Source organism: Ixodes scapularis, unplaced genomic scaffold (genome assembly GCF_016920785.2).
Source record: "Ixodes scapularis isolate PalLabHiFi unplaced genomic scaffold, ASM1692078v2 PGA_scaffold4__175_contigs__length_147842914, whole genome shotgun sequence".
In the NCBI taxonomy this organism is placed as follows: Eukaryota; Metazoa; Arthropoda; class Arachnida; order Ixodida; family Ixodidae; genus Ixodes; species Ixodes scapularis.
Genome location: NW_024609879.1, coordinates 117,120,300 through 117,131,210, shown reverse-complemented (window position 1 = coordinate 117,131,210; position 10,911 = coordinate 117,120,300).

Here is a 10,911-nt window from a genome sequence, read left to right as displayed (position 1 = left end):
CAAAATAAACTCTTATGAAAGCCTCAGTCGAAGTGAAAATCTAAAGCCTTAAGTGACTTTTAGCCAGGATGAAAGCCACCGGCGATATACAAGTCTTAGCACCCACGAAAGCTTTAGCTTCTATAATTGTATCAGACCGGTATGAACGGCTTAGCCCCTATGATGGTCTTAGCGCCTTTGAAAGTCTTAGCCGACATGAAAGTGGTCGCTCCTATGGCAGTTGAAGCACCATAGTGATTGTTGTGTATGTTATCTGTCGGAAAGAAGTGCTCGCAGAGGGGTGAAGAAAGAAGACGAGGAGTGAATAGAAGACGAAGATGAAACAGCTAGTTTTTCGTCCAGGTGTTTTAAGTTCCTGTATTAAAATACAACAATTGGCTCAGTCGACAAGCCTCAACTTCAGCATGAAGGTCGAGCCACCGCCGCCTTTCATACCGTCGCCGGGCAAGCCTACAATTCCATGGGACGAGTGGTACGCAATTTTCGAGACATACATGATCGCACCCAGCGGGTCGGCGACGGACGACGGCAGAAGAACTGCCATTCTACTAAGTTCACTCGGTGTTGAGGGTCAACAGACCTACCGCAAACTTCCGGAGCTCCAAGCCCTCCCCACAGCCATCCCTGAAACAGTTACAAGTACCTCAGGGACGGCCTTGGTTTCGAGCGGAGCCAGAGCATCAGTTACCACAGCCTACGATACCGTGGTAAGGAAATTGCGAAAATTCTTTACGCTCGCCATCAACAAAGCAGCTGAAAGATTTGTATTCCGTTCACCAGCGCAAATGCCTGATGAGACAGTACAGGAGTATGTGACGGTTCTGCGAGGCCTTGCAACAAATTGCCAATTCGGGGTCATGACGGATAAAATGATCTGCGATCAACTCGTCGAGAAGACGACCCTTACTGAAGTTCGAAACCGGCTACTCCTAAAGGCTGAGCTTTCGCTGGAAGCAGCTCTAGCTATCGCATCTCAAGCTGAGCAGGCGATGAAGGAAGCCAGACTCATCACTGAAGAACCAGTTTCCAGTGCCCAAGTGGCGAAAATTAAAGCACAAAATCAACCTCAACCTCCGGCTTCCTCATCTAGCCGAAAATCATCCGGTAGTTGCTACAGATGTGGTTCAACACATCACAAGGCGGATCAACCTAAATGCACTGCAAAGAATCGAGAATGCAGGAAATGTCAAAAGAAGGGACATTTTGCCTCTGTTTGGAAACAGACAGTTTCCCAGGCAAAATCACGCGCGCGAAGCGCAGAGCAAGTACAAGTTCTAATACTACGAGTATCACAAACCAGTCCATTAACTGCGAACTAGCAGCACAGGGATCTGTGCCTGCAAAGTCAGTTTAGTTTCTGATACACACTTTCCGATTCACCTGTCTACCATAGGTATTCGAAAGAAACGGCGCCTCTTGTTCCTTGCACTGCTCAGGCATCATTTCGCGCAACACACAGAATGACCCCCCTCCGACATAGCGAGTTCGTGAAAAGGAAACCAAAATTGAGTTCGACTTTACCGGAATTCCACGCCAAAAAGCATGGAACGCCTCACACTCTGCGCGGAGCGATGGAGATAAATTCGTTTGTTTTTTGGTCTCCTTTTTTTTTTTGGGGGGGGGGGAGGGGGGGGGGGCAAGGAGGAGCCGGCGCGCCAGCGCTTGAGCCCGGGCGAAATGGCCGCGGGCTTGCATCGCGCAGGCGCATAAGCGCGCAAGAGTGCGGGCAACGGTATCGGCTCAAACTCGACAACACAAAAAAAAACACGCAAAACCGAAGAAAGATATTTTACATTTTTAATTATACTCATTTGATTTTATGTGAAGTAATAAGTGACTATTACGGAACCAAAAGTAAGCTTCAATGATCATTGTTTTGTTTATTTTTTAGTAATGAGCGCCTCCGACCACGCGAGCGCTACTGTACACCTCGATAGTGGCGCCTACCGTGTTCCTCGCTTTTTGTTCGGAGGTTGGCCTGGCTTTGTCTGTTGCAATCGGCGGCAGCGCAGCGCCGAGAGTTTAGTTTCTTCGCTCCCCGTACGAAAATGTCAGATACAGGCCGGAATGAAAAATGCCGGTTCCGCCTAGACCGAAAATTAAAGCAGCAATTTGAATCCAGCCTGGAACCGCGCATTTCCAGCCCCAATTTTAGACCCATGGGCGGTGCGCCGCCGGAATTCCCGCAGCGCTCACCACTATGCCCTTAGCCGTTACAACAGAGATCGTCGCGATTTCAGATCCAGGCGGACTGGGTCCGATATCGCGACGATCTCTCGCTTGTAACGGCTAAGGGCATCGCGCGAAATACTTTTGTAGAGTGCAGTGGTGACGCCGCGGGAATCGCGGCGGTGCACCGCCTGGGTCTAGAATTGGGGCTGGAAATGCGCGGTTTCAGGCTGGATACAAACTGGTGCCCCAATTCTGGGTCTAGGCGGAACCGGCATTTTTCATTCCGGCCTGAATCTGACATTTTCGTATTGGGAGGGCCCGTTCTAGGCGCCGTCCGACGACGTTTGTCCAAAGAAACTTTTGCGAAGCGTTCAAGTTCAGTCTGACTGCAGTTCAAGCAATCACAGGTCATGCTTGTTCTAACGTGTGGTCCCAGCAGCTGCTCGCAACCGATTCGTTTCGTAAAGCGGGAGCGAGCATAACGTTACAAGAAAGAGCAGGTTGATTCCTTGCCTATGCTTGTGCCTCTTACTTAGAAACGCGCGGTCTCTTCACGTATGCCGAAGCAGCAGGCTTTCCAAGTTTACGACTGTGTGATGTAAATGAAGCGACTTTGAATGTCCTGTTTGTAGTAGCGGCGAAAGCCGCTACAAAAAGCAGAGCAGCTACAGAAAGCAAAAGCACCAAAAATGCGAAAAGAACCTGAATATTCGATGGATTTCGAAGACTACCAACGTACCAACTCGCCCACCTATTCTTTTTGTTGCAGAACAGCGCTAACCTGCTTTATTGATTTTATATCAGGTAATGTAAAGATGTATAGGATTGTTCATTGCAGCCATTTATGTTTGACCTATTATATTGAATAATCTCTCTAAATGGTCGAAGTTATATGAAAAAGATGACCATCATCAATTAAGCCGCAACACTGAATGTACAATAGCATGTAACTTGCATGTATGCTTTCAGCTAAAGATTTTGTTTCCTCTATGTTAGTGCTTCTTTCAGGTACACGCAAAGCATGGTTGTCTACGTCTAAGAGAGAAATTCACATTTCCCGCAGGGATAGCAGGCCTGTCTCAGTTTGACTGGCAGCTTGCAACCTATGGGAACCTGGTGAAGTGCACCACAAGGGTGAGAGTAACGCCCACCCAGACATTTCCTCAACGATGGCACCACGAGGAAGGGGGAGCAGTCCCTAAAGTGAATTCAATGGCAGGTGGGTCGTTAGAGTGAACCCCTGTACGAATTATACCAAGCAAAAAATCAATAAAAAGGTATTATTAAAAACAAAAAAGAGTGAATGGCCCGGACAAGAACTAGATGAACACAGCGCTGTGCTGTGTTCATATCCTCTGTTCCGATATTCTTCACAATTACTTTTTTTAAATAAATGTCTACCAAATAGTCCAATCATCAGCACTAGTCAACAAAAGTATGCTGCTATTCTTTACTCTGCATTACCACTGTGCTTACAATTCAATTATACAAGAATGAAAAAAAACAAAAAAACAACGAAGGTGCAAGCTAGGTAGTACAGGCCAAACAAGATTAATTTATTAAGACAGGTATTTGAAGTATGACACAAATGCAGAGAGGTGCCAAACACAGCTGAGTTTTAATGAACAAAAAATAATGGGCGACTTAAAAGAGAAAACAGGGGAATACACAGACACTTTTTAGTATTTCTCTTCTGCTAACCACTGCTCTTCAAAGGGAATTTTTTCCTGAACCTTACAGCGTTATACTGTTCCGAACCCCTAACTTACGCAAAAACATCTTGGTAAATGTGATTCAAGCAGGGACTGCGCTTGAGCTTTCAACCTAGAAAATAAAAATTATCATGCACAACATGGTTTTCAAAAATAGACAGACGTTCACACTTGTTTCTAAAATAAATATAGGCCAAAAAACTTCTTCCACTCGATGGCGAAACACAGGGAAGGCATTCAACAGATTTCTAGGTTTCATCATTTTTATTCATTCTTTCAGTATACACTTTTTGTCATTCTCCTTAGTCAAAACTATTTCAGCAGTGTTTAATAAGGGCACACAATTATTAATTACATTAGATTATGTCTTTTGACACAGCTGAATACAGATTCTTATTTTTCTGCAACGCTTATACTAAGTTCAACCGGTCGTTAATGCAGGGTTTTGTCGTAAACGCTTCATGAAGATAAGAATCCGTATTTATAAGTTAGAAGTTTTAGGGGATAATTGTGTGCCTTTATAGTTCTCTACTGAAAGAGCTTTGAACACTGGAAATGACCACAACTTTATGCTGAAAAAAATCAATAGCAATAATAAAGCATGGAAATGGGTTGTATAGCACTTTGCTATGTTTTGGCTCTCAGTGTAAGAAATTACTTGATTTATAATCTTCCTGAAAAACCAGGCTTGATGTCTTTCTGTTCTGGAAGCTTGAGGTTGTCCATAATGATTTTTTTTATTTCGTAGGGTCTAAACTGAAGGCATGTTTTTGTATTTTAAAACTGTTTTTTGATCGCATTTATCCAGAGGTTAGTAGGTTGCTTCTTTTTATGCTCTGCCCTTGGGCATCTTAGGGGTCGTTTCCAGTCGTGGTCAATGTAAGATGAAATGACAGCGCGATGACCGAAATATACTGGTGGTTGTGCCTCGACGCGAGATGCTAAAACAGCAGTGACAGATTGTATGAGGACGAGCGTGCCATGGTCACTGCTATGCGACCCAGCTTGTTGTTTCTCCCTGTTTAGCTGCACTCAAATGTCACTCACGTTTACGTGTTTCTACCAACTACGCATAATGTCCATCCCTCCAATATACCGGCCTGTGTTCTTTGTCCCTGTCAAATAATATTGTCAGATACATCAACAAGCTCACATAATGGTAGCTATAAACAAGCCGAAAAGCAGTATCTGCGCAGCAAAGGTGTGCAGTTCTCAACCATGATCGGACTGAGGCAGATAGCCTGACACTCCAACCTCGTGTGCGTGCTATCCTTTGTTGCTAATTCAATTCCTCGTGTCGTGACAGTGCAATTAGAATCTTTTGGTTTTCACTTGGTCATTTCAGCCTCTATCGACTACGAGTGTACAGTAGAAGGCTTTAGGGTCTGGCAAGAAATTCAGTTAGGGAAATGGTTGTAAACAGAAGCATACCTGTGGAAGGAGATTCTTGGAATTTTTCTGTATATCTTTTGTTGTGTGTCACCTAGTTAAGAGGCCCTTCTCTCCTTTAAATTCAGTTGTGCTGCATTCTCATCTAAATTGATTGTGAGGAATTTCTTCTCAAGTCAATCTTCAAGGGAATGTCAAAATTGTTACACGTTCAAGCAAACAAAATTCACAGAATGAGGTAGCTTTTTCCTCATTTGTTAAAGAAAAGAAAATCTTAACGTTAATTAACATTTATTTGAGGGCACTGTGATGACAGAAGGTATCACCAACATATGCCGAAAACCAGAAAGCCAGTCTTGGGGTTTTTGAAAGCTGGCACTTTAAGCACCTTTTAATTGTTTTCTTCATCAATAATTTTCTGTACCACAACATTTTTTAAAGGGTAACTGCAAGGAAAAAGAAGTGTATTTTTAAACAGCCTAATTGGGGCAAGCATGTCGCAAAACGATTTTTCCAACAAAAACAAAATTTTTTACAGCAATATTTATTGCGCGGGACTGATTTTAGCTTGCGGCTATTTCGTCCGTTTTTTGTTCTTTTTTTCTAAGTCGCGCGACACAAAGTTGGTATTATACGTCACGGAGTGGCTGCTATACGTCACGGAGTGACCTATAGCCACTACGCGCGCGTCGAAAGAGCGGTAGTTTCAAATGTGGAGATATGACTCCGACTAAACTACGTCCTGTGGAATAAATATTTCTAAATTTTTTTTTTTTCGAGGAAGTCTTGTTTTGTGCCATGCTTGTCCCAATTCGGCTATTTAAAAACAGTTTCTTTTTCTTTGCAGTTACCTTTTAAAGGGAAGCTGAAGAAGTTCTTCAGCTTCAAAGAGCTGAAGAACTTCAGCTTCAGCTTCAAAGATCAAAGAAAGGATAAAAAAAGTGAAAGCCGTTTACAACTCCCTGTAACGCCGAATTAGAGCGCAGCTCCTGAGGAGGAGGAGGGAAGGGTACTGAGGGGAGGGTAGACCCCTCCTCCTCCTCCTCCTTCTCCTCCTCCCCTCATTCTTTAATATGCTTCGGGGGGTCACCTGGCCTCGGGGGGAGGGGGTCACGTGACCTCGGGGGGGGGGGGGTGTCGCGTGACTTCGGGGGGAGGGGGGTCACGTGACCTCAGGGAGAGGCCACGTGACCTCGGGGGGTCACGTGGGGGTTCACCTTGGGGGTCACATGACCTTGAGGTGACCTTGGAAGGTGTCACGTGACCTCGGGGGGTCGCGTGAGCTGGGGAGGTCGCGTGACCTTGGGAGGGGTCACGTGACCTTGGGGTGACCTGGGGGTCGCGAGACCTTGGGAGGGGTCACGTGACCTTTGTGGGTCACGTGGAGGTCACCTTGGGGTCATGTGGCCTTGAGGTGACCTTGGAAGGGGTCACGTGACCCCGGAAGGTCACGTGACCTTGGGGGGGTCACCTGACCTGGGGGTCACGTGACCTTGGGGTGACCTGGGGTCACGTTTCCTTGGGTGACCTTCGGAGGGGTCACGTGACCTTGGGGTGACCTTGGTTACGCCGACGGCGACGCCGCTCAAGACGGAAACGGGCGCCTAAGAGCTGCGCTCTAAAACGAGACAGAGGCGAATTTTATCGAGTATTTTTATCTCGCGAACCTGAATATCACGTTCGATTTCCCCAAAGCGCGAGAAAACACGAAAATCCTCCTGTCGGTCTTTACATCATTAATGTCGCTCGTGTGGGCAGCGCGTGCAATTGCAGGCTTGTCAGGAATATTCCTTTGCACTGACACCAGTCGTCACTTATTTTTCTGACCTTTTTGAAAATAGCAGGAGTGCGCGTGCATAGCTTTGATAGGCGCTGAAGATACGCGGTAGCGGAGATTCTGAAAACTACAATGGCGTCATGCTTCGGGAAGGAGAGGCTTCATCGGTACTTTGAAAATGATTCTCAGCAGCCTCCGTGCGCGAAATTGAAAATAATCTCGATATTCATGATCCTGAACGTGACATAATGACGATTTAAGTGTTTTTTCCTCAAATACAGAATCGCTTCAGTTTTTCTTTAAAAGCACACAGCACTGTTGTAAAACAACTTACGGTTCATCTGCCACTCTATAGCCGGACATCTGGAGTGCCGTGTGCAACTTTGTATAAAAGGTTAAAAGGCGCGAACAAAACAGAACGATAAAAGACACACGCACGACGCAGACAGGCACCAACTTCCGACTGAGTTAGTGAAACACGAATCATCGTCAAAATGTCGATCCCAATTACCTAAACACATGCAACTGGTAAAATTTCCTATCGCTAATTACACACAGCCCTCAAGAAACAGAATTTCTGTGTTTAGCAAATAAAGAGAGGGCATGCTTACGCATGCCCTCTCTGCCTTACAAAGCGGCTGACACATGCTTACGCATGTGTCAGCCGCTTTGTGTATACAGATTGCTTCGATTAATTCTCTTTCTATCTTCTCATTCCCTTTCTTTATGAACTTTGTGCGCTCTAACAAAAGTTCGCACCCACATCGCTTGCAGTGCTCCGCAAGATGCCCACCCGAATTATTGCGTACGGCAAGCTTGTGTTCGCGCGCTTTTTCATTAAAGCGTCGGCTGGTCTGACCGATGGAAACTTGGCGGCAACTAAAGGGAATCTCCTAAACCACCTTAGTCACGCATTCGGTGTATCTTGTTACATGTTTTTTTTTTTTTTTTTTAGCACGTTACCTTTTAATCGATATGATCCAACTGGCGCCAACCAAAGTTTTATTGCAACTTTGTTATTGTTGTTGTTTTTCCACGGTCTTCTGCGATAACCTATTTCCATCTTCGATTAAGTTTCCAATCCAAAATCTTCATATGTTATTTTTGATACTTAATAAATATATTAAAAAGTGTAAGCCCGTAAAACATTTCTATTCAAATTTTCTTTGAGTACGATGTCAAGTCTGCTGTGGGTCACCGTTTGTTGATCTCACGGCCTCCCTCGGGCATACACCAGCACACACTTGGAGATGGCAGGTATGTCATGTGCTGCCTACCACTGAAAAAAACAAGTTATTGCGATGTGGTGAAAAATCCTTCTTTGGCTTCCCGAATACCGAAGAAACGTGACTAATTAAGTCACTTAAAATAAACTGGAAGAGCTATCCAAGTCTGGCTTCAAAATTGGCATTAACGCTTCAACAGACGATCATGACAGCTCCATGGAGATGGCGGAAAACTTCACGGATGACAGACCAGATGCACAACTGAACACTCAGTCCTATGTAGCCGGGTTGGCAGCTAGTCAAATTTCTCATCATGCTTAATAAGTCCAACTGCAATCAGAATCATGAAACACTTCGAAAGCCGTTCTGTTGCAAAACAAGAAATACTCGCATGCGAAAATGACACCACCTTCCGACTTCGCTCGTCACCTAGCCGGTAACTGATATATTGCCCCAAACAAGAGTTTAGCTGAAGGTGTACTTGAGGCCGCTGATTTACACTCGAAACAAAGGCACGGTGTGCAAGTACGGTCTGGACACGTACATCACCGAGTACTTGAGTATACTTTTGAACTGCTTCGTCAAGCGAGCAGACAAACAACCTGCCAAATTCCCTGGGAAAAGAAATGCGAAAGCTAAAAAGGTCACACACTGCTATAGTAGGTTACAATTCAAGGAGGTAGCGGCAAATGCCCCTCAAAGGGGCATTCCCCTCCGCCATCTCCACATCCAATAGCGTCCCATCGTTTCCGTGGTGTCGCGGCCAACGCGCAAGCAGGGTCTTGCCTTTTTGTACATATTTGCTTCATCTTTTGACTTTGAGTTAGCATTCTGGAAGCCACGAAGGGGAGATTAGAGTTTTCCCCCTCCAATAGAAACAAATACGACTTTCAGGGATTAGCTTCCCCCTCCGATGAATCCAAATGCTGCTTTCAGGGGCTCGGTTCCCCCTCCGATGAATACGAAGGTCGCTTTCTTAAAAAGTGGAATCGGAGACAAGTTGGCATCACTCTGTAGCCAATATCTATCCATTGAAGCTGAACAAGGAGCGTTTCCAGTGAACTCTTCTTTCTACTGCGGAGGGATTTGAAACCGGCGCATCAAGCTTGTGGGAGGAGCTTCTCCTACCGTCTTAACTTGTAACCAACTATTGTACGTAGCAGATCGCAGCGTGCGACTTACAGGGCAATATGAGCTAGACTACGTTATTCCTTTCCTCAGTTTTGATTTTAGTTCCTACCAACGCCGCGAAATCAAATAAACAAACGTGTAACGTGCAACTCAACAAAATAAAAAGTGAAGCTTCTTTTAATAGTTTCGTCGTCTACGCTTCCGCTTTGTTTGTTGTGGACTCAACACCGACGGCGACCACAACCGGCTCATCTTCAAAGCTCCTACCAAATCCCCGCACGATCGTCGTCGTTGAAGAAGATCTTTGCCGGGTTATTGCTATCTTGGTATTGTCTGCTTTGTTTAATTTGCCGTTGTCCACGACTGTTCCCAATTTCTTTTGTTTTCGTGTGGGATGAATACCCCATCTTTTCTGAAAAGTTTGGAAAGTGTTTTCACAATCATTTTTCTCGTTAATTTTTGTTTTAGTTATCGTGCTGGGGCTAGTGCGCCTGCTCTGCTGATCTTAACATGTTGTTTGCGCACGTTTTAATAATCACCTTTTCAGATAAGAAATTGTGACAACTCAGTTTGTAATGGATCAACAGGAACCTGTTACGACGTAGTTCGAGTCGCTAAACGCCTTTTGTTTTCCTTCCCAGACGCGCTTCAAACGCGTGTGATCCCCTGAGGCGTTTCAGACCGCAAAATAAACTGCTCGATCTTTGTTTATTCGCGCGTTGTTATTTGATTGCTGTTGCAGTTGCGATCAGTGGATTCCGGTTTGCAAGCGAACTCACCGCAATAAAATTGTTTCAGCTGTTGGGGTAACGAAGCTGGGCTCGCAAAGCTCGAGGACGTCGCGGAGCCTATACTTTTACATTGCGTCGTCTGCTTCCGTAGGCTCCGAGTCCGCTAGAGGCACCACTGTCGCGTTCGGCGCCACTTCTATACACGTTTGCGAGTCCGGCTTCAGGGCGCTGCCATCGAGCGCACGCCACTGAGGAAGATGGCGGCGCCCTGAGGCCGGACTTCCAAACGTGTACATGTTTTCAGAGGACACCGTATTTGGTAATACCCCATGCTGGGGTAGCAGCACCGCTTTATACTACTATACTTGTCACATGGAAACAAATTTTGTTTCGCACATTGTTTATACGCCGCACGAATTAGTTCTTACAAGCTTTTGTTGTGGGAGGAAGAGTCGATGCTCTTGGAGTTTTAAAAGTGTACGTCTTCGTAAGATAACAGTTCTAAAACACACTTTCATGTACCTTAATTATCCACATCAAGGAGCAAGATAGTAATGCTCCGCGGGGAGCCGAATGTTTTTTTAGCGTGGTTCTGGTTCTTGAGGTCAAAACGACTATGAAGAAACAGGTGTTGTAGTGGTCGCAGATGTTCCCTTTGCCGAGCCTTGACACCTTGGTCGATCGCCTGGGCGGGCAAGAGCATGCGGGCGAGCGTAGAAAGGCGAGAATATCTCGGAATCGCCGATGCAGCGCGGAGTGTTGCTGCGACGTTG